Source organism: Ursus maritimus, unplaced genomic scaffold (genome assembly GCF_017311325.1).
Source record: "Ursus maritimus isolate PB19 unplaced genomic scaffold, ASM1731132v1 scaffold_11, whole genome shotgun sequence".
NCBI lineage: Eukaryota > Metazoa > Chordata > Mammalia > Carnivora > Ursidae > Ursus > Ursus maritimus.
In genome coordinates, this window is record NW_024423453.1 from 49,425,998 (window position 1) to 49,452,582 (window position 26,585).

Genomic DNA, 26,585 nt, shown 5'->3' on the forward strand with positions numbered 1-26,585 from the left:
CGGAGTCTAATGTAATTCTGCACTGGATCTGCTATGAGTGTTTTCAGGGACTTTGATAAAATTAGTGCACTTGTTTATTTTCCTATCAAGAAACATAATTAATAAATTTGATTTTCTGCAATATTTAAGAAATTATTTGAGGAAGCACATTTATTTTGTAGGCATATATACTTATATCATTCTTGAAAGTTAGTTAGCAAAATTAAGAAAAAATATGGTAATTTTGCTTCTGAGGGAACCTCTTTTTTCTCCTTTGCATCCACATAAACTTTCCTTTCCAGCTTTATTAAAGAATTTGTCAGTTCGTTTCTTAAATATTCAGTTCCCTGGGAATATCCCCCAACATATCTAGACCACAATGCCTGCATTCCAGGTAGTCTGCAATTTTTATTTTCCTATGACAGCTATTGATTTTATATAAATATATAAATGACTAGTGCAATGCCTTTTTGCACTGTTCATTACATACACATACTCACACACACACACACACACACACACAACACACACACAGAGACACACACACACATTCCGAAAGTACTTCAGTTCCCAAAGTGAATTTATAATGGTTTCAGACTCCATGGTAGGGCATAAAAGATGCCATTTAGGGGCAGATGGGCATTCTACAATTATAATTACAATAAAGTCAACTGAATATCCTGTACTTAGGCTGATCAAAGCACACATGTCATGCTTCTTTTAGAAATGTCACATGGCATATTTTGGTCTGCTTTATGCCAACATGCTAAAATGGCAGGGAAGACTTAAAAGTTCACTGTGAAAATATACAGAGTGCATTATAAAAATTCTTATAAAATTCCACCAAAGCCTCTGTCATATGCTGTTTAATAGACACTATTTTTCAGTACACTTCAGTGATCATATTGTTTGGGGCTATGAATTAAATTAAGCCAGGCATAATATTATTCAAAAGCCTAGGGGGATAAAACTGGAAAACAAATATGTTTCAAATGTTTCAAATTAAAAAAGAAAGAAAATAAACCATTGTCTCACTGTGTCGAGGGAAAGCAGAGAGAGAGGAGAAAATAAAAAGAAAAAAGAAAAGAAATAGAACTGGGAGGACTGACCCCTCCTAAGAAATTCTAGGTTTTGTTCTGCCCTGAATTAGCTGTGTGACCAAGATCAAGTTATTTAAACTGCTACAGCACACTCATCATTTGTAAGATTTGAGGATTTTATCTTACTAAATTATCTCTAAAGTTCCTTACATATCTGTCATCCTGTGATTCTACAGTAGAATTTTAAAACTTCATAAATTTCTATATTATAGTGATATTGTGACAGAATTCAAGATCTTAAAGAACTTCCCCTTAGATGGGATAAATTGGCATCTGGTTACTAAGACTGTGAAAATGCTACCTTGCGGTAAATTAGTTTGGGAGGTGTGCAAAGAAGATGAGTTAGTCGACTAGGACAAGGATGAGGTTGAGAGAAGTAAAAAAAAAAACAAATTTCACCTAACCAGAATGAAATTAAGAGAGGACTGAATGGGTTTGTGAAAGTAGTTATTTATTTTTATATAAGCAATATAACAATATTCTCACATATACATATAATTACTGTTCAGTATATTTAAAGTAATTGTAAAGCAACAATAAAATGTAATGCATGCAAAAAGTCATTAGATGGATTTTTAGTTGTAAATTGTCATGGGAAAGATGACTAAAATATTAAGTAAATATGAACAAGGAAAATATCTTTAAAGCTGAATGACCAACATGTACTTATGGATTTTAATTTATGTAATTTACATGAACATATTAAAATGTAATACACAGAAATTATGAAGCTCATTGTGTTGTTGCCTTGTGAGTGGGTATTTATACTTGTTTGAACGATTTACCTTTTAATATATTGCTTTTTGGTTCTTTATTTTTGGACTCCTGTAGTGTCAACAAATTTTACAAGCTCCTTTTCAAATTATAATTATTCTAATGTATTTGTAGTACATTAGAAATATAAATAATCTAAAGATAATAACAATGTATGCCTTGTTAATTTCTCTTTTTGCATCAATTATGAGAAGGTTTGCTGTGAGTTAAGAACATGCTTATTTTGAAAAGCCAATAGTCACTACTTTATGCTAAGTAATTTTCACTCTTAATTTTGGGGGAGCAAAATAAAGCAAGGCCAGGAAAAAAATCTGAACACAAATGACCAAGCCTTCCTTAATTAAAAAGAGTCATAAAATTAGAACATAAGCACAAAATGTATCTATCTTAGAGATTTCAACTCTCTTGAATGTGAACTTCCATATGATTGTGTTTTCTCCTGATACATTATACGCACATGATGTTTTTAAAGCATGAAAACTTCACTTAACAATTAGTTCTTAGGAAAAAATAATTCCTGAAATTTAACATATGTTCTTGGTTTTTAGCTTTTTAACAGCAATTCCAAATGCCAGATATGCAGTGCTTTGCAACATTATTTGAATATTTGATACTTGAAAATGTATTTTCTTCCCTTACTTCTACTATTGTTTTGCTTCCTACTTCCATTACTTCCTTCCCTTACTTCTTTCTAAGCTTTACTCTCTTATGACCTTTTCTCTTTACCTATCTTTCATTTTAACATTCTAGTAATAAAATGTTTATTAGTGTTAATGTCTGTTGTGTAATAGGACATTTAAATACATTATTGTATTATTGAATGGAGTGTTGATACAATATGTTTATAACTACAAATCTTAGCTAATATAGAATTTCCATATTAAATGTACTTTATGTGTATGTGGGGGGACATGCACTGAAGAGGATTCTCAAATATATTTTCTTTAAAATATGTACATAAGCTTTAAGATATAAGAATCAAAACCTCAATCTAATATATAAAGTTACAGACTGAAGAACACTATTGAGTTACACACACACACACACACAATTTTTGACCTAAGTGGTATTTGCAATCAACTACATGCTTTCATGAGATTATATTAGCTTAATTTTTAAGAATTTCAATATATATTGCAAATTTATATTATGTTTATTTTTGTCTCCATTGTCTATTATAGTGCAGGCATTGTGTTGGTTTCACATAAGAGAATGTTATATTTATGATGAATAGTATGAAAGTTCTTTTCTCATTAGTATTTAACACACAGAAGACACACTAAGACCATGTTTACAATTTTTAATCATGAGCCTACCATCAAAATGGTACATTTAATAAAGGATTGAGGTCATTTTTCAGAAATATCATGTTAAAACTTGGATATAACTCTATTGTATACCTCGAATTCTCACATCAATGCACAGATGATCTCTTTTAATTCCTATGTAAATGGGATTTTCATATTCCACAAGAACCTTGGCAAATATACAATATGAATGAAAGTTATAGGTTCAAAAAATTGGTTGATATTAGTCTGTATTGAGGTAATATTAAAGACAGAAAGAATGGAACATTTTTCAAGAAATGCCACCTAGCTCAAAAGCTAAAATCTATAGCATTTAACAGAACAATCTAGGTAGGAATTTAAGGACTAGATTTGTTCATTATCATCAATAATCTGAGGCTTATTATCATCAATAATTATCATTAATAGTTTGAGTCAAATCAAATTCTGAATTTGAATTCAGAAGTACTAATGAGCCATTCAAAGGACCACTGTAGACTACAATGAATGGTATGTACTGTGGCTGCCAAGTGTGGAAAGACCTGTAAACCTAATATATGTTTATCTTATGATAAACATGGATCCTTAACTTGGTAAGTTTTATATTCTACAGAGAAGGGAAAAAATAAAGCTGCCTCTTTACATAAGCATATCGAGGGAAATGAAAAATAATAGACCTACCAGACTCACGTTTGTGTTATCTACTCTAGTTTTCAGGTTTTCATGTACTTTTATATTCCTCATCTAATAGCTCTTTTTAGACATACTCTCTGACTTCCACGTGATACCACTATGAATTTCCCCCAGAGCTGTATTTTCCCTTTCTTATTTTGGCTTGTAAAGAATATTTACTTTTTCTGTCCTAGTCTGAAAATAATGGGAATAACTTTTCTATAAGAACTGTCATCTACCAATATGTCCATGCACAGAATTCTCAGGCTCATAAGGATGGGGCTAAAATATGTTGCTCTATAAAAGAGAGGATGAGACGAAATGAAGAATTAAGAAAATATTTTTAAAGTAAATATAATTGAATAAATTAAAATTTGTTTTTCTGGGGCGCCTGGGTGGCACAGTCATTAAGTGTCTGCCTTCGGCTCAGGGCGTGATCCCGGCGTTCTGGGATCGATCCCCACATCAGGCTCCTCCGCTAGGAGCCTGCTTCTTCCTCTTACACTCCCCCTGCTGTGTTCCCTCTCTCACTGACTGTCTCTCTATCAAATAAATAAATAAAATCTTAAAAAAAAATTTGTTTTTCTATTGCCACTTGTCTATACAATTTGGGATGGCCTCATTAGGAAGATGGCAGATCTGGACATAAGCCCAGATTTAAATAATCAGATTAATAGGAAAAAAAATCTGGGAATATTTTTTTTTAAATAAACTAAAGGTAGAGAGAAAACAACAGAGTTCCATTTTCCCAGATTTATACAATAAATAATCTAAGTAATCTTTTTCTTATGAATAAACTTCAATGTTAAAAATACCTAGATGTAGAGAACTATAATTAAAATACCTTGCATTAATCAACTCAGTGCACACTCTGCTAATAGCTATGCTATAGAAAATAACAGAAATTGCAGTAAAATCTGAAAAATCCGAATGTATCAGTTAATTCATCTGAGCAAATGCTTTACAACTCAACCTAATCTCCTATGATTAAATTAACCAGAGAGTTATATTATATACTATAGTGCTGGCTGTATTTATTGAAATTAGAAATCATTAATCTAAGTGGATCAGATGTATCACTGCCTTCACTGTAGTTTTAAAAGCAATTCTGGAAAAGTTTCCTTTTCTTTCCTCTATTATTTTAATAATCAGTGTTTGGGGCAGGTAATTTAGAACTTAGTAATCTTAAGACTCTAGGATCTAAAAATATTGTACCATTTTACAAGTGTAATGAAAATTGAACTATGAAAATAAAGCATAAGAAGCACTGATTCTCAAATACATGATTTTAATTCTTTGAGTTCCTGTGTTTAAGAGATCTCTTAGGGCATCTATTGGCCAATGTTAGTATTACATATGAGAACGAGTAAAGCAGTGTGAACCCTAGAGTTCTGTGTTTCAAAATAATGATTTAAATACATGCTGATAAAGAATTTATGATTGCAATGTTTAATGTTTATTGTTGGATTTAAAGTGTCGTGCGAATAAATTAAAACGAATATGGTATGGGAGTTAGACTTATAAAACTTTTGTAATAAACTATTTGCATTTCAACATTTTCAAAATTTATGTTAACTGTCTCTTAGAATCTGTATGTCACTGGATTAGCTTCCTTCAGTATTTTATTTAAACTTCTGAATATTTTAGGAGTGTCCAAATAATTACCTTTTCAAATTTCAAAAGGAGCACACACAGCAACATATGTTCTATTGTTCTTTGAGAGTGGAGGGTAAAAAATAGTGAGAATATGGCTGTAAGTCTCCAGTTCAGAAAGATTATAATATGTAAGGAAATATACTATTAGGAGTATAGATAATGTGTATATTTGGCCAGATGGAAAAGTAATTTTACCCAAACAGCTACTTTCTAGACATTAGGCACAACAATGAGAAAGAATGGAAAAGGATCTATATCTTAAGGTCTAGCATCTGTGTGTGTGTGTGTGTGTGTGCAATACACAATATAAATATATTATATATTAATAATAATAATATATAAATTAATAATGCCATAACTAAAATTGTAAGATATAATTAAGATAAAAATCAAAAATATTAGAAGCATATAAAAAATATCACAGGTAAGAATCAGTAAAATGCCACATGTAAAAAGTGATGAATTCTGAAAGAGAAGTAAAGAGTTTGGTGAAATGAACAATTGCTGCTGATTTTTCTTGTTCTTTTTTTTTTTTTTTAAGATTTTGTTTATTTATTTGAGACAGAGAGAGAGAGAGCATGAGGGGGGAAGGGTCAGAGGGAGAAGCAGTCCCCCTGCTCAGCAGGGAGACTGATGAGGGACTCAATCCTGGGACTCCAGGATCATGACCTGAGCCGAAGGCAGTCGCTTAACCAACTGAGCCACCCAGGCACCCCTTTCTTGTTCTTTTAAGACCTCCCGGTATGTAAGATCTTTCCAGAGCATATGAGCCAAAGCAGCTGTCTCAGTTCGTTCCCAAGAAAAGTACTAATATTATCTGGGAGGAAATATGCTAGGGACCAAATGGGGATGTGTGTGTGTGTGTATGTTACTTTTCTTGATGTCTCAGTCCATTAATGTCTATTTCTGTTGTTTATTAACATTATATGGAAATTATGTGAATTTAAACAAACACTGTCAAAAAAGAAACTTGAAAACAGTCTATGTAACAGATTCGGATTTTACAATATACTTCTTTTGCATTCATTAATGCTGCTCACTGCATAATCCCAACATCCCTCCTGTGAATGTGTCTGAATCATACTTTGTGGTCTCCAATGGTTAAATGGAGCCATGTGACCACTTCTGTACAAAGGATTATGAGTAGAAGTGACACATGTCACTTCTGGACTGAGAATTTAGCAAAATCCTGCAGAGCTCCTTTTTCTCTGTCAAAGAAATTGGCAACATCTGAGATAAGTGGCTGCTCAGTTAGCCTGGATTCCTAAAGGACAACTATGAACTGAGAAGCATTTGCTGACTGTGATGGTTACTTTTATGTGTCAAATTGACTGGGGCAAAGGATGCCCTAATAACCGGCAAAGCATTATTTCTGGGTGTGTGTATGTGAAGGTATTTCCAGAAGAGATTAGCATTTGAATTGGTAGACTCAGCAAAGAAGATCTCCCTTACCAATGTGCATGGGCATCACCCAATTTACTGATGGCATTGATAGACCAAAACGAAGGAGGAAGGGCAAATTCACTCTCTGCTTGAGCTGGGATATCTTATCTTCTGCCCATCCCGCTTTTGAACTCAGACCAGGACTTACACCATTGCCCTCCCCACAACATTCCAATTCTCAGACTTTTGCACTCAAACTAAATTACACCAGAAGCTTTCCTGGTTTTCTACCTTGTAGATAGCAGATCATAAGACTTCTTAATCTCCATAATTGTGTGATCCAATTCCTATAATAAATTATCTATCAATCTATCTATTGATCTATTGATCCATCTATCTAAATCCTATTGGTTCTGTTTCTCTGGAGAACCCTGATTAATATACACTGATCCATGATGGGCACAAAACATGAGGAAGAAATAAACCTTGGTTATTTAAGGCCACTAGGATTTGAAATGTGTTTCAGGTCTCTGAGATTTGAGGCTTCTTAGTCTGTTACAGCACATAAGTAGCTTAAACGAATTAATAATTAACAGCAACTGAGTTGATTTTGAAATAGTTATATATACGTTAATAATCCCTCACAACACCTTAGTTACACATTAGCTGACATCTCTAGCTTCCTACATGAATAATATCACTGATCTCGTCAGATATAGACTTATTTATTTCCTAGTTTTAATATTTATCTGGAATTAAATAAAATAAATCTCATCCTCTTTCTGTCTATCCTAAAATAAGTTTAGGTTAAGTGAGTAAAGTAAAGTAACACTGTATTGACCTGAACCAAGTTTCTATCATTCTGACCTAGATACATTATTCTAGAGCTAATTATTTGGCTTCTATTCTAGCCTTTGAATGAGTCACGATGTTCCAGTTAAGGATTTCATTTCTACCTACCAACTTTTTTCCAAAATAAGAACCAAGCCTCTTCTCTAGTGGTAATTTCCAAGTATCCCTTCAATTATCCATTCAACAAACAGAAATAAGTTTTCTACTTCTATGCTAGGAGTTAGAGATACAAAAAATAATATATATAGTAACATAAACAAGATCCATCCAACCCATTACACTACAATGTGGCAAGTATTAAGATAAGGCAATGTCCCTAGAATCACCCCAGTCCAGTGTGAGCCTTACATACATTTCTACAAGGGACTAAAGTTCTGCCTTTAAAACTCATTCAGAAGGATTGGTTGGTATTGTCCATGGATATTGCTCCCAGATATAAAATGCCTGATCTACAGATTTCCAAGTATTGTCTGCCTATGTTCTCTATTTCCATATTCTACCAACCTGACTCAGCAACAGCTAGTTAAATGCATGTTACCTTATACTATCTACCTAAAATTGATGGTGAATGACTTGCTCCTTTGACTACTGTGACCTGACAAAATGGCTCAATGACAGCATTTAAGCATCCTTGTTTTTTGAAGCTAGTGAGCTGATCTAGTTTTGTCAAATCCCCGTTTCCCTCCCAGACTCATACTAGTCTTAAATTGTTATAATGAAAACTAACTACTTCATAAATGTCTCAGGAATTTCATCTACAGTGCTACGAAAATTTATGGGGAAGAAAACTAGCATTAAATGAGAAAATACTTTGTATCAAACATTGCTAGGGCCTTTAAATTTGTTATTTCTTTTAAAACTCTCTACGACACTCTGAATTTATTATATAATCACCAATTTACAATTGGCTGCAGAGAAGTAAATCAATGTGTCCATTATTGAAGATCAAGTTAGTCAAACACACTAGAAGTAACCCAAGTATAATTCAGAAAATCTTTCCACTTTACCACAATGGCGTATCTCCAAAACCCTCAGTATTTCAAAATTGTTTTGCTGAGGTATGATAAAAAGAGTTAGGGGACAACCACTTACATTTGGAGAAACAAGGGATTGCTTCACAGGTGAGGAAAAGGTATTCCAGGAAGAGGGGGAAAGTGCAAAAGGAGAGGGAGCATGAAAAGAATGGGGTGGGTTGTTTTACGGTTTATAAAATAGTCCAGAAAAGCATGGGGTACATAAGGGTCATAGAAGAGAATCAAATGAAACAAGAATAGTTTCTTTTTTAAAAGTTGTATTCAATTATTATATCTTTTTCTCCTCTTCCACTTAATGCTGCCATCTTTAATGTGTCTGCTCCATATAGTCCTTGGAAATGCTCTGGTCAGGACCAAAATAATCCTTTTCTTTTCTTTTCTTTTCTTTTTTTTTTTAAAGATTTATTTATTTGACAGAGAGAGAGGCAGAGAGAGAGGGAACACAAGCAGGGGGAGTGGGAGAGGGAGAAGCAGGCTTCCTGCTGAGCAGGGAGCCAGAGGAGAGCCCAATGCGGAGGAGCCCCATGCAGGCTGATCCCAGAATGCTGGCATCATGACCTGAGCCAAAGGCAGACGCTTAACGCTTAATGACTGAGCCGCCCAGTTGTCGCCAAAATAATCCCTTTTTCAATCTCAAGGATGTTTTTTCTGTCCTGAGCTCTCAGAATCATTCAACTCTGTTGACCACTCCTGCATTGAAACCTAGTCTTTATTTGGCTTCTGTGTACACCCTCCTGTTTTAAACAAATTGCCTTATTATTTTCAGTTTTGTCTCTTTTTGTTTTCCTTCTCATGTCCTATCCTTTATTTTTCCTTCTTTCCATCACTCCCTATCTCCTTCCCCCCATTCTTTCGTCCTTATGACTCCTCCTCCTCTGTCCTCCTGAAATGTTGTTTCTCAGGAATCAAATCCTATTCTTTTAAATTATCCTACATATCCTCTGGGATTTCTCCACGCCTTCCACAACCCTCTACATTTTGTTGACCTGATTCAGGACTCAGAGTCATATGCCTTACTAAACATTTGCAATTAAATACACAGGTAACTAAAACACAACCTGTCCCAAATCAAATTCATCTATTTCACTGAAAATCTTCTCTTTTTATGATCCTTTTCTTATTGAACGGTACCTCCATTCATCAGAGTTAAAACCTCAAAACCTTGTTGCTTAACTTTTTGAGTTCTTTGTATCTCAACTTAGATGTCACTTTCTTCAGAAGAATTCCTAATTCCACTCTTGACAGTCTTTTTTTTTTTTCTTCTCTTTGCAGTTTTCATCAGGCATCCCAATATGATGGTCAACTGCATCTTTAATTTCTTCAAAATTACTGTTTTTACTACATTACATGAAATTACATGTTTAAGCATGTATCCTGTTTCATATGCAAAGCTCCATGAAAGATTTCATTATGGAATTTCTAATCTTAGCCCATACCTGGCTCACAGTATAGAATCAATACTTAATATGCTTAATTCTCTAAGTCCAGAATTTGAGAGTTTTCAAATTCCTAAATGATGACCTTTAATAGGGGAGTAACAATGTGCACATTGAGGGTTGGCTAGAAGGGGAAGGATAAAATAATAGCCTAATTAAGACTGCAAAGAGAAAAAAAAAAAGACCGCAAAGAGTGGAATTAGGAATTCTTTCTGAAGAAAGTGACATCTAAGTTAGGATATGAGGAACTCAAAAGGTAAGCAACCAGGTTTTGTGCTTTAACTCTGATGAATGGAGGTGCCATTCAATAAGAAAAGGATAATAAAAAGAGAAGATTTCAGTGAGATAGATGAATTTGATTTGGGACATGTTGTGTTTTAGATACCTGTGAATTATTTAGTTGCAGATGTTTAGTAAGGCATATGACTCTGACCCCTGAATCATGTAGCTCAAATAAAAAGATAGTAGTTATCATAAAGATAGTAAGAGAGATGACACCCCCACCCAAAAAAAAAGCGAAAATCATGTGTAAACTAAGAACAAGTCAGGGAAAATAGCAATCACCTGGTGAAGTTTCTAAAGAACTGTACAGACTTCATACAATTTAATTTCAACAAGGTATTAATAAAGCTTCACATGAAAACTTTCTTTGAAAAATCAAGAGTTAACGTATTGAAGAAGAAACAAAATAGAACCACCACACCAATAACAACAACAACAAACTTTGAGAGTTACTACTGTCTACTAAATTAAGTAAAAACTGGTTTTGCCTTAATACCGCTATTAAAATTATATTAAAATTGGACAGCACAAGTTTTACTGAACTTTGTAAGTTTATTTTGTCACTGGTACACACCACAGTCCCACCTACCTTCATCTATGTTAGATATCATCTATCATCTCCCATTGTCTGGTTGCCTAACTGATCTCTTATTCTCTTACCTCCTTTAAAATATATTTTCTACACATAAAATATGTAAAATGTATTTTCTACAGTTATTTTTTAAAAATATATATGTCACATTATTTCTATTCTTTGCTTAAATTACTAACCATTGTTCATAGGTCCCTTCACCATTGGCACTCACATCCTTGATGTCAGACTTTACCCCTGTCCTTATCTTCACCAAGTTCCAATCATTGTAGCAATCTTGCTCTTCGAACATGTGACACTTATATCCATTTTAGTATCTCCATACTCAGTGCTCCCACTTCCCAAATTCTGTTCTCCCAGATTTCCCTGTGGCTGAGGCCTTAACATTTAGATCCATGGAGTGGCCTTTTTCTGCCTACCAATACTCCACACTACCAACTTTTAACAATTATACTGCTATTTGTTCTTCATAGGATACATTAATGTTTGAGAATAGATCATTCATTCATTCATTTATTTACTCATTCTTCAATATTATGTTTTCTTCTGCTTGAATGTTAGCTCATTGAGTGTAAAACCCAACTTGTTCATACCTGTATTCTGTGTGCAGAGAGCTGCCTTTTTTTTTTTTTAATTTTATTTATTTATTCGACAGAGACAGAGACAGCCAGCGAGGGAGGGAACACAAGCAGGGGGAGTGGGAGAGGAAGAAGCAGGCTCACAGCGGAGGAGCCTGATGCGGGGCTCGATCCCATAACGCCGGGACCACGCCCTGAGCCGAAGGCAGATGCTTAACCGCTGTGCCACCCAGGCGCCCCGAGAGCTGCCTTTAATATAAGTGCTCAATATATACTTATTGAATAAATGTGTTAATATATTTGACAACACATTCACTTACTAGACCTTTTAACTTTTTCAAAATCTACCTATTCTTCAAGAGTAATTGAATGTTACTTCTTTCACAGAACTTTATCTTATTTGCAAACTGTTCATGACACTTCCTTTAGACCATTTTGGTAGATGTAGATGTCTTTCATGATGTCCATTCTGACTTTATTCAAAGTTTTTTGTTGTTGTTGTATCTGTTTCTTTTTAAATTCCTCTCTCCAATTACTACATAGTGATTACCTTAGGAGGAAAAAACTAGGATTTATAAATTTGATATCCATTAAAAAACTAGGATTTATAAATTTGATATCAATAATGTGATGTGAATTTCTGGCTCACAATAAATACACCATCTATAAACATGTGTATTTACTTTTTCTGTGTTTGTTGTCTATCCCTAAATGAGAGTTTGGCCTTCTTTTATTGCTCACATCTGTATCTTCATCTCCTAGACACAAACTGGCAGGTGGGAGAAGCCCAATAAATAGCTGCTCAAAGAATGAAAGTCTGGATATTTTCCCACTGAATTCAACATTTCCTAAAATATTATTTTACCTTGTTAATAAGAATATTAGCATCATCATTTAGTAATTTATTTCAAGAATATTATATTTTGTTATAATAACTTACAATGTTTATTTTATCAATTAGTGTCTTAAGATCACTAGAATTTTAATTATGCCTATTTATCTAATAAATGTTTATTTAACATTCTTTGGGTAGTTTAGGAATAAAAAAAATGGTATGTCAGTTTCTAGGAATAGTGGGTAGAAAACTTATCATCTGAAAGTAAGCAATATGCAGATTGATTCTTATTTTCAAGTTCCTGACATTGTCTTAGCTGTCTTATCTTACCCTGTAAAGTATTTTATTGATTCTTAGTCTATATTTATCCTTGGTAAATGTGGGAGAGAAGGATATAAACCAGGGTAACTCAAGTATATATGCTTCAAACTCAGACTGAAGTACAGAACTTTTAAACTAAACTCAGATGAAAACCACTGGCAAAAAAATACTTGTTAGTCTTACATGGATATATATTCAGTTCCCCTTTACCATTATTTTGTTAAGGACACAACTTATAAGATTCCAAAAAATTAAGAAAATGTATGCCCAAGTTTTCAGACTGATATACAAAATATTACTATAACATACAGGATGTTCATATGCTTATTTCAAATAATTAAACAGTAATGTTTAGGTTGAGTGATATGCCAGCCATGTAATCACTAGTGATTTATCGGTTGAATTTATTGTATTTGTTGAACGGTTTTGCTTAAAAGCAGTAGGGAAATTGGAAAACTTTAATTTCTATCAATGTAGTATTCCTTCTTGTCAGTTAAAAAAAAATGATGAGATGTATCTTGCTTAATGAAAGCAACAATCAACAGACAGTATTTGAGATATTTTCAAAATGTATAATCTAGTAATAGAAGAAAATGTGTGACAAATAGAATAAATATTGTACGACAGGACTTAAATACTATATATAGATTACAGTTATTTTATCTAAAAATAGAGATCAAGCTAATGTAATTTTTATAAAAATAGAAATTTAGAATGAATACAATATAGGTGTTATACATGAAAACAATTGTACTTAAATTATCCTCAATGGTGCATATCAATTAGGAATAGTAATACAATGTTAGTAAATTGTTTCATAAAACCTTAGGCAAAAGAGTTCTTTATTATTATTTATTTTACAGAATGTTGTTTAAATTATTGAAAATAGTTCTATGAGGACATTTTATACTGAATAAATTGCCAGTGAAATGTAAGAAAGAAATTAAAAGCTATGAAGAAAAAGAAATAACACATTTTAAAATGAGTCTTGAAGATTAATATGTTCTATTTGCTATGTTTACTATTGAGCATAAAATACCAAGACAAACTAGTAAAGAGAATTTATGAAACAGCATTAAAGTAATCAGATGCCTTAGACATAAGCAACAACTCAGTGCATGCGTAATTCAATGTTTTGTTTGGTTATTTATTTATTTTTACTTCAAATCAGGCCCTAGTACTGGCTCACTGTTTTCTACACTTACTAGGCAAGTGACAAGGTTCACTTAGCTATACAATGCATGTCCTAGAATAATCTTAGGTGACTTCACAGAGCTCCTTCCTCAGTTTGAGTTCACAGACAACCTGCCTTATTACCTATCTCTGTGTTCAATTAATAGTTCCAGTTCCCTTGTTTCATTATCATTTTAACATTTAATCAATCCTAATTAAGGCTGAGCTGGGGATTCTCAACATGCTCCACTTCACCTATTACAGAAGTTCATATTTTTTCCAACAAATGTTCGTTACATTTGCTCCAACCTTAACATTTTAATAACATACTTTGACAAAGACAGATGACTGGATAGCAATTCAACTCCAACCATGTTTCAAATCTATTTCCAAATATGAAAGAAAATATTTTAGTTTGCTTCTAAGTTACATTTACAGTTATAGCAAGCTAAAATATACACATGAATTAGATTGACTCATTGTCACACAAGTGAAACTAAAATAAGGAAACTGTGGATTTTAGAGAAATAGTTTGATATGAAATGTAAAGGAGGGATTTTATTATTTGATTTATTACTCTAAGTTTTACAGAAATATATTTTGAACATCTCTTTGGGTCAGGTGCTATAGTAGGCACTAGGGATGCAGCAATGACGAAAGAAAAAAGAGAATACTCATTTTAGGAAGTTTGTTTTATATTAGGAGAGAAACAATCTAAAAATCCTTTTATTATAATATAATATAATATAATATAATATAATATAATATAATATGCTATAGTTATAAGAATTGTGAAAAATAGTTGATATAAGCATAAAGGGAAGTAGATGATACACTTCAGATAGAATGTCCAAAGTAGCCTTCCAAATAAAATAAATATTTGAATCTTAGTAAAGAGGAATAAAAGAGTCCTACAAATATTTGGAGGAAGTTTTCCATGTAGAAGGAATAACAAGGACAAAAAAAAAGTGCTAAGGAAAGCTAGTATGGCAGGATTGGATTAAGCTCAGAGAGGCAGGTGGGCCAACTATGTAGAGGCTTGTGACCCATTATTATTATATTTGGTTCTGATTTTTTTTTAAGATTTTATTTATTTATTTGAGAGAGACAGTGAAGAAGTCCGGGGGAGGGGCAAAGGGAGAAGCAGACTCCCCGCTGAGCACAGAGCCTGATGTGGGACTCAATCCCAGGGCCCTGGGATCATGACCTAAGCTGAAGGCAGACACTTAATTGACTGAGCCACCCAGGCGTCCCTTGGTATTGATATTGATGGGAAGTCATTGAAAGGTTTTGGGAAGGGAAATTTGGTTAACATCTTAAAATAATTCTCTGATGGTTAAGTGAAGACTTGTCTTTAAGAGAACATAACTGCATACAGAGAAAACTGTTAGAAGGCTGTTGCCATATTTCAGGTGAGACGTGGCTATAAGAAAAAAATACACCAATAGTACAATAAAGGGTTATACATCATGACTAAGTAGGATTTATTCCTGGAATATGAGGATGGGTTAACATATAAAAATCAACTAATGTAGTATACCATATTAACAGAATAAAGGACAAAAATCATCTTGTCATCCTAACTGATGTAAGAAAAACATTTGACAAAATTCAACACTCTTTTGTAATAAAAACTCTCCTGAAACTAGGGTAGATGAAAACTATAGCAGTGTAATAAAGGCCATACGTGAAAAGTTCATAGGTAATACCATACTCAATGGTTAAAGACTGAAAATTCTTCTTTAAGATCAAGAACAAGGTGAAGATGCCCAATCTTGCCACTTTCATTTAACATAGTACTGAGAGTTCTAGTCAGAACAATTAGTCAAGAAAAGAAATAAAAAGCATCCAAATTGGAAAGAAAAAGTAAAAATATCTCCATTTGCAAATGATATAATCTTATACATGTAAAATCCTATATCCCCCACACACGAATTCTTAGAACTAAGAGATAAATACAGAAAAGTTGCAGGATACAAAATCAATATGCAAAAACAATCTGTGTTTCTATATAATAACAATAAATAATCTGAGAAGAAATTATGAAACAACCCATTTGCAATATCACCAAAAACAATAAAATATTTAAGAATAAATGTAACCAAGGAGGCAAAAGATTTGTGTAGTGAAAACTATGAACAATTGATGAAAGAAGTTAAAAGATATAAAAATAAATAAAATATATCCTATGTAAATTGGAGACTTAATTTTGTTAAGATGCCTCTACTACCCAAGAAGATCTATAGATTCAGTACAATCCTTATCAAAATCCCAATGGAATTTTTTTTTCAGAAATAGAAAAAAATCCTAAGATTAATACAGAATTTCAAAGGACACGGAATAGCCAAAACAATCTTGAAAAAGAAGAACAAAGTTGGAGGCCTCACAGACCCTGATTTCAAAACATATTACAAAGCTATAATAATCAAAACAAGGTGGTACTGGCACAAAGACAGACTCTATAGATCAATGGAATGCCATAGAAAGCCCAGAAATAAACTCTACCTGAATGGTCAAATGATCATCAACAAGGGTTCAAAGATCACACATTGGAAAAGGGCAGTCGCTTCAACAAACAGTATTGAGAAAACAAGAAAAACAAGGAAACTGGATATCCTCAAGCAAAAAAACAAAACAAAACAAAAAAAAAACAAAAAAAAAAAAAAGAAAAGTTAAGTTAAACTCTTATTTTATACCATATATAAAAGTTAAATGAAAGTGGATTAAAAACCTCAATGTAAGTCTACAAAATCTCCTAGGAGAAAACATAAGGGAAAAGCTTCGTGGCACTGGAGTTGGCAATGATTTATTGGAAATGATAAAAAAAAAAAAAAACACAGACAACAAAAGCAAAAATTGACAAATGAAAGTACATCAAACTTAAAACTTACATATAAGAAAGAAAATAATCAACTGAATGAAAAGATTTATAAAATGAGAGACAGTATCTGAAAATCATGTATCTGATGAGGGCTCAATATCTAGAAGGTGTAAGTAACTCCTACTGTTCAACAACAAAAAACAAAACAACTCTATTAAAAAACGGGCAAAGGATTTGAATAGATATTTCTCCAAAAAGATATTCATATGGACAACAAACACATGAAAAGATGTTCAACATCATTAACCATTACAGAAATGTAATACATACTACAATGAGACATCACATCACACCTGTTAAGATAGCCACTACCAAAAATACCAACACAAATAAAAATAAAACCCAGAAAAGAAGTGTTTGCAAGGATGTAAAAAAAATTGAGTCCCTTGCTGGAGCCCTTGTACACTGTCAGCGGGAATGTAAAATGGAATGGTTGCTCTGGAAAACAACTGAGGTCCCTCAACAAACTAAAAATGGAATCACCATATCATTTAGCAATTCCACATTGAGGTATATACACAACATAATTGAAAACAAGATCTTTAAGAGGTACTTATCATGGATGTTCACTGCAAGATTACTCACAATAATCAAGAAATAGAAGCAACTCAAATATCAATGAAGTCATGGATTAAAAAATGTGGTATATACATACAGGGAATATTTTCAGCCTTAAAATTGAAGGAAATCCTGTCACATCTTACTTGATGGATGAACCTTGAGGACAGTATGCTAAGTGAACTAAGCTAGTCACACAGAAACAAACACAAGATGATTCCACCTATGTGAGGTATCCAAAGTAGTCAAACTTTAGAAACACAATGTAGAATGGTTGTTGCCAGTGGTCTGGGTGATGGGGAAATGGGGACGTACTGTCGAATGAGTTTAGAGTTTCAGTTTTCCAATGAAAATGTTTTAGAGATCTGTCATACAACCATGTGAATATAGTTAACACTGCTGAACTGTACATTTAAAAATACTTACGATGGTAAATTTTTTGTTATATCTTTTACCCATAATTTTAAAAAGTTCATCCTCAAATTTATCCCTATCTAAGGAGAGAAAACTATTACGTTAAAGAAAAAGGAACCCTCATATACAATCGATGGGAATGTCAATTGGTAGAGCCACTGTGGAAAACAGTTTGAGGGTTTCTCAGAAAATTAAAAAATAGTACTATCAGATGATCCAACAATTCCACTCTTGGGTATTTACCCAAAGGAAATGAAAACACTAACCTGAAAAGACATAGGTACCCCTATGATTATTGCAGCATTATTTACAATCACCAAGATATGGAAGTAACCTGTGTCCATCAATAGATAAATGAATAAGAAAGATGTGGCATGGGGACACCTGGGTGGCTCAGTTGGTTAAGCATCTTCCTTCGGCTCAGGTCATGATCCCAGGGTCCTGGGATCGAGTTCCAAGTCAGACTCCTTGCTCAGTGGGGATCCTGCTTCTCCCTCCCCTCTGTCTGCAGCTCCCCCTGCTTGTGTGCGCTCTCTCTCTTTCTCTGACAAATAAATAAAATATTTTTTTAAAAAGATGTAGCATGTACACACACCCCCACCCCCACACCCCACCCCCACAACCCACACACAGGAATATTATGCCACCATAAAAAAGGATGAGATTGTACCATTTGAGACAACATGGATGGGCCTAGAGGGTATTATGCTAAGTGAAATAAGTCAGACTGAGAAAGACAAATACCATATGATTTCACTCATAAGTGTAATCTAAAACCACCACCAAAACAAACAAATGAAAAAACAAGCAAAAAGCAGAATCAGAACTATAAATACAGAGAGCAAACTGATGGCTGCTGGAGAGGAAGTGGTTGGGCAAAATAGGTGGAGAGGAGTGAAAGATACAGTTTCCAGTTATGGTATGAATAGGTCACAGGAATAAAAGACACAAAATATGGAATATAGTTAAAGATATTTTAATAGTGATGTAAGGAGACAGATGGTAGCTACACTGTGGTGAGCAAAGCACAATGTGTAAACTTGTTGAATCACTATGCTGTACACCTGAGACTAATGTAACATACTCAAAAAGAAAATAATAATAATAATAATAATAACAATAATAATGTATTGTATCTAGAAAGGATTAAAATTGGGATTCATATCTAAGTCTGTCTTGATCCAAAAAGTGATTTTTCCACCCTCCATATTGATAGTTACAAGTTGTCTCTCTGAGGCAGAAGTACAGGTTTACCAGCTGGATCAATGCTTGTTACTTTGTTTTGTTCTGTTTTGTTTCCATGGGTGAGAAAAGGGGCAGGGGGGCTTAAGATTGATTTGATTTCAAAGGTTTATAGGTCCTTCTGTTGTATCAGAGATTTCCCAGAGCCTATTTATAGATTTTGTGTGTGTGTGTGTATGTATATATTTATTAATAATGAATCACCAGCATATAGATTTGACAATCATAGTAATCTTTTTAAAGATTTTATTTATTTATTTGACACAGAGAGAGAGCATGTGAGCACAAGCAGGGGAGCAGCAGGCAAAGGGAGAGGGAGAAGCAGGCTCCCAGCTGAGCAGGGAGCCAGATGCGGGGCTCAATCCCAGGACCCTGGGTTCATGACCTGAGCTTAAGGCAGTCGCTTAACCAACTGAGCCACCCAGGCGCCCCAGGATCACAGTAATTTTTAACCTCATAAATGGAGGAACCTCATTGATTTATTCTCTACCTTTGAGAAAACTAATTCCTAAATAGAGGCCAGTAGATATAATACCAATGGTTCTGTATTAGAGAGACAATGAAGGAAAGGACACGGCTGGCTACAGAGAATGTCCACTAAGATCTAGGTTCATTGCCTAGTTTATAGTGATCTCTATGATTACTGACTGATCATTGCCTAAATTAGTAAATGTTTCTCTCATTAATTATGCTCCTCCCTTCCATGGCATACATGCAGCCAACCTCAATTATAAGATCAGAGCAACTCCTGATTCGAGTTACTAGACAATAAAATGTCATGCTCCCCAGGTTTAATATCATTATCCTCACCTTACACTCAGTTCGTTCACTGAAATTCATTCTTCCCATTGAATTTTTCTCAAGCTAATGTATAAATTCTCTTCTTTTCCATTTTTCCTATTTTCATTTCTTTTCTCTTTTTATTCATAACGTTCAAGTTATATTTCTCTTTTTCTGCAAGGGTGCAGTTTTCTCTGTCTCTCCTGATTTAACCATGATTTCCATGAACTCCTGACCCTCATTGCTTCCTATGCAGCCTTGTTATCTGGAGTATTTCCCCTCTGCTTTTACACATGTTCATTTTCCTGTTTTCCAGAAGCATGACATTTAAACAAGTGTGCAGAGGAAATGGCAGAATAATGCCTGGCATCTTCTAAGAATTAGGACATTCCTACTATCACTGTAAATATTTAGGATGCATACAACCCTCCTTTTGTCAGGATTCCAGATACAGATGAGTAGCATTAAGGATCTTGGCAAAATAAAACTGAAAGCTAATTACTCTTTTCCTCATTCTTCTTTTTTATTTTTCCCAAATATACATTAAAAATCAATTTAGCATTTATTTTTTTAAAGATTTTATTTACTTATTTGAGAGAGAGAGTATGAGATGGGGGAGGGCAAAGGGAGAGATAAGCAGGCTCCCTGCTGAGCAGGGAGCCCAATGCTGGGCTTGATCCCAGGACCCTGAGATCATGACCTGAGCAGAAGGCAGACACTTAACTGACTGAGCCACCCAGGCACCCCCAATTTAGCACTTTTTTAAAGATACGGAATGTCTTGGAAGAATAATTGTATATTATTCATATATATAACCCCAAATCGCCTTACTACTAAAAGATAATGGAAAAGAGTATCTAATCATTTAGCAGACTCATTTTGTTTTGCCTTCTTTTTTTTTTTACATTAGAATGATACCATTGTCATTTCTATTTCATACACATTTCTGTCAGTATCATCACCACTCCTACTCTATGAAAAAGTGATCCCATTTTTCCTTCAACTGGAACAATTTTTCATCATGCAGGAAAAGTTCCATTCTAGCTCTTGGCATCCCCACCCCTCACATTTGTTTGACTACTAATAGCGCTAGCAATATTAGTACTGCTAGTACTGTACTATACAAAACGCAGCAGTTGCTTAATGTTTGCTAATTGATCAGTTATCTGTTTTAGTGTTTTGTAGCAAATGTCTCCATAATATTTGATGAGAAAGGTATGAGAATTTTTAAGACTGATATCATACAGATGCCTCACATTAGTCAAAGAGTATATGATTAGGCAAAAAATTGAAAAATGGAAGTTATTTATCTTTGACTTACAAAAATATATAGAAGCATGGCTTAAAAACATATTTTTTGTCTGCTTCAAAAATTCCATGATTTTGTTATGGCAATTTGTAAAATTTGCTAAAGCAATTTTATTTCAAACCAAGGGGAATAAATCTTGATTTTTTATACATGGGTATCTGTAACTGACATGACTGTGCTCTAAACATGCATTTGCACATAGGAAAGAAATAATAGACTCTTTTGACATTCCTGATCTGAAAATAGGCAATCATTATACTTCAATACATGAGATATCATACACTGGAGAGTAGCTGTTAATGTTCTTCTGCTAAGAACTCTGTCAGTCGGGAAATCAGGTGGAACTCTCAAATTGGGTAGTTTGAAGAGATCTTAATATGGGGATTGTTTACAAGGCTGAGCCAACAATGTTTTGGATTGAAATGTATTCTCTAAAAAGAGATGTTGGAGTCTTAACTCCTAGTATCTCAGAATGTGACCTTATTTGGAGGTAGGTTCTTCAGAGAGGTGATCAAGTTAAAAGACGGTCATTATGTGGTCCTTAATCCAATATGACTGCTGTCCTTCTAAAAAGAGTAAACTTGGATACCGAAAAAGAGACATACAGGAAATCACCATGTAAACATGAAGGCAGAGTTAGGGGTGATGTATCTACAAGCAAGGTAACGGCAGCAATTGCTAGCAAACCATTCGAATCATGGAAAATATGATCCGTCACAGCATCAGAAGGAACAGATCCTGTGGATACCTTTGTAACAACACTGCCACTGGTCTTAAGGGTTAACTTATCTCAAGCTATGCACTCCTTGCTTGCTGACCTTAGCCCTGTAGCAGAACTAACCTACTTTCCTTGAGATTTTGCAAACCACTGGCCTTGAGGAACAAAGGACCAGAGCCGACCACATCAAAAATAGCCGTCACTGATGCTAGCCTGTCTGTTCGGATCATGCTGACAGATGATTAACTGCTGAGCACCAGCTCGTCCTACACAGAACCCCCTCACCATTTCCTCACCTTTCTCTTTAGAAGCTTCCTGCTTCACCTAATCTGGTGGAGACGGTGTTTGGGATGTTGTTCCACCATCTTCCCAGATTGCTGGCCTCCTGAATAAAGCAACTTCTCCTTTCCCACCATCATTTGTCTCTTGAGTATTGATTTTCTAGTGGGAAGCAGCCAAAACCAGGTTTAGAACTGAGTTCTGTCAGGTAACATCCCATGGATCTCAGGCTTCAAGCCTTGGAACAATGAGGCAACACATGTTTGTTGTTTAAGCCATCTTGTATGTTGTACTTTGTTCGGCAGTCCTGACAAACTAATGTAAATGGTATAGGTGAAGCCTAACGCATAGTACCACCTGTGTCACCATCCACTCATAAACACTTATGGGCTTGAAGGGGCAGGTGAGATGGGAAATTGTTACTGGATCTATGAAAAAGAGCAATGATAGGGAGATGCCTGCATAGCAGAAGGTGAGACTTCACTTAGAGGGATGCAGCTAGTCAGGGAAACCCCTCAAACTGGAAATAGAACCTTAAATTTGTTTGGACTTTTCCATTTCAAGATGGCCTTTTGATACCACCCATTCATTGACCTCAGCTGGAAAGCTCATTGATGTAATCCACCAAAGTCTCAGGTTCAAGAGGCACAGCTTAGGGCAGAGACACGTAATGATGATCTGGAGAGACAAAGGAAAGTATTTGCCACATACTGAGTAGCTTTTGAAGTATGTTTCGTTTATTCACTTCTTAGTAAATGTCTACTAAAGTATTATTTAAAATGCTTTTTTAAAAGATTCATTTATTTATTTGAGGGGGGAGGGACAGAGGGAGAGGGAGAGAGAGTCTTAAGCAAACTACTCACTGAGTGCAGAGCCCCACACAGGCTCGATCTCACAACCCTGAGATCACCCTCAGCCCGAAGCAAGAGTTGGACACTTAACCGACTGCACCACGAGGTGCCCCTAAAATGCTTTTCAGTTAAAAGGTGCTACTTTTAAAAAACTTTTTAGGTCTAGGTAATTATTAAAGATTCCCACACAAAAAATACAGATCAGAAGGCATAGTAATAATCATAGAAGATAGACAGGAGAAAAATGGCCAATAACATTCATTGTTAAGAAATTTTAAAAAAAGAACCTGTCTATAACTTAAGCATTCTTAAACAAATACAGTGAGAAAATATCCATTATATTTTAAAGTTAAAATTAAAAGAGTATTATTTTGTTATTATCAAATGATACATGTTTTCTTTACAATATATATATTATAACATATATATGTACTTACAATACAAATATAAATATATATATTTATTTACATACACAAATACATATATTTACAACATATAAGTTGTAATAAATAAATTTGTAATAAATAACATATATATGTATATGTATTTACAATACAATATTTATACAGCCCTGATAGAAGGCTGGGAAATAATTAATTTTAATTATCCAGAGATGACATGGAGATAAAAGACTGCATATTGGTTTATCAACACAGGCCTTTTGAAGTATAATCAAGCTATATGTGATCAAATAACTATTTATGAAATATTCAACTGTTAATATTTTAGAAAATCTCTGGCATTCAAGGTCTAAACTATTGAATTGGTTAAGAAAATCTGTGGGTTCTGAGTATAGTGCACATTAGGGGCATAGTCTTAATTGTCTGCAGCCATAGAATAGTTTCCAAACTTCCATGAGTGGATGGGACTTCAGCAAGGTGTATAATCTTTCTACACCTCAGTGTCCTCATCTGTAAAATGGACAAATTGATGCTATCTCTTAATGTTACTATGATATAGGAACATTGCAGAGCTTGTGTATATTGCCTAGCACATAACCTGGTACATGATAGTAATAGTAACAGTAGTTATAATAGTGGTGGTAGTATAGCTATTTTTACCCACTGCATGGACTAGACATATAAACACTAGCTTATAAACACTGCACTTACACCTTTTCTTTGGATACTACATCTACCCATTTCATCTAACTGCAGGCCATTCCTTTTATAGCTATGTTGTTCTAAAATAATGACACCTGGGGCGCCTGGGTGGCACAACGGTTAAGCGTCTGCCTTCGGCTCAGGGCGTGATCCCGGCGTTATGGGATCGAGCCCCACATCAGGCTCCTCTGCTATGAGCCTGCTTCTTCCTCTCCCACCCCCCTGCTTGTGTTCCCTCTCTCGCTGACTGTCTCTATCTCTGTCGAATAAATAAATAAAATCTTTAAAAAAATAAAATAAAATAATGACACCCCTTAACATCTTGAATAAGCTGTTTCTTCACATAATTTGTCTTTTTTCTTGAACACAGGATTCCCTCATAATTATTTACAGGATTTTTTTGCTCAAGTCTCACTGTAATCTGCTATAAATATTTGCTTTCTAGCTGATATTCTCTTTAAAAATCCTCCATCTCCCTTTACCTTCTTTTCAAGAAAATATCCACTATCCTTTTGCTTTCTATCACTTTTTATCCCATTTATAAGTTAAAATTCAAAGCCTTAAAGTACAAAGTTTTCTTTATTCAAGATAAATAAGCCCTAGAGATTTACCATACAGTGTAGAGCCTATAGTTAATAATATTGAATTGTATAATTTCAATTTGCTAAAAGGGTAGAAAATCTTATATTAAGCATTTTTTATTAAGCATTTTTATCACAAAGAATGAAACAAATAAGTAAATAGAGAAGGAGGAAACTTTTGGAGGTGATGAATATGTTTATGACATAGATTGTGGTGGCCATTTCACTGGCATACATTAATATGCAAAGCTTTTGGTATGCCAATTTATGTTCAGTAGAGTGGTATAAAAACTGCAGATTCAGACTCACAAAGAGAGCAGATATTGGACTTAAACAATAGTAAAATACAAAATGCAAAATCATTGCATTTAAAGTAGTAAAAGAGCAAATTTAAAACATGAAAAAAAGCCCTAATTGTGATTGATAAATGTAAGTAGAGCTAGGGATACGTCTTTACAAACCCAAAGGAAACACATATATAGAGAATTCCAAAATAATAAAAATAAATAATGTCAATCAATTGATTCCATTAAAAAGTCTTTAGTCCCCTTCATAACCCCCTCTAGGTTTTCACTGACCTCATCAGTGTTCTCTAAGACACATGGTATTCTTCAGGTATCAACTTTCCAGATAAAATATTTATAACTTTATTTAGAGAAACATAATGTTTTATTCTCAGAACCACTTTAAAACTTTATTGATAAACCTGGCACATCACTAATATTTACCTGTTAGTATTATTTCCCTGATTTTTTAGTGTAATATAAAGTATATCAGCCTCATTTACTTTGAGTACTTGATATAGTAACCTAGGGCTTCTAACCTCATTACAAATGTAAATTGTGTGGGAAAATATGAGAGACATCATAACAACTTATAAAAAAATTACTGTTTGTGCTAAGGGAACAGGGCGTGCTGTACAAGATAATATAGACAAAGAGAAGAAAAATCAATTGTGAAAATATTAGAGAATATGAGTTTCTATGTTAATATAGTTTTTAAAATCAACTGTACACATAAAAGTGACCTATATAGCTAGAAATTCTGCAGACAAATATAAGCTGTCATCTTAGTATCTGAAGTGCAATAATTTACAGGGAAACATTAAGTCAGAGAATCCATAATAATTGAAGCAGCTTTCTCAAAAAAAAAAAAAAAAGATAAATAAAAATGCTCTTAGGCCACGAATGCAATCACAATGCCTTCCACATGTTAGTGGCATCATATTCCCAGTTACTCAGGATCCAAACCTTATAATCACTGCTAATTCCTCACTCTCCTTCACAATAAGCATTTAGCATCTGTATCCTATTTATTTTATATTTGCAACACTGCTCAATTCAGTTTGCAATATCAATTATTTCCTTTCCATTTTCCCTGTCCTAATTCAGATTTTCAGTACATTTCCTGAGATGATGAAAGTAGACACCTAATCAGTTTCTCTGCTTCAGGTCTTTCTTCTCTTCATTCCCACGTATCCATTTCTTTCAGATTAATCTTTCTAGAGTATAGCCCTCATCATGTCATTATCACTCTAAAAAGCCTGTCATGGTTTCTCATTGCTCCAGTGACCATATAATTTGTCATCCAAACTGAAAAACATCTGAGAGTGAGAGAGGCATGATTAATAATCACCCTCATGCAACAGGTAGAAACCAGGATTGTCCTGGCTGGCTGGAGAAGTATGGTCATCCTACCCACTGCCACAAACCACCTATCATTCTCCACAACTTACTTTTCTATTCAAAATTTCCACATCCTTTTCAGACTAGCTGAATTACTTTATATCCCTACTCCTCACCTCAGTTTTCACATAAGTGAATGGTGGATTATTAACTCCAGGTTTTCGTGAGAATAAAATTAAAGAGTATATAAATATATGAAACACGGGATGCCTGCATAGGGCTCAGTCAGTT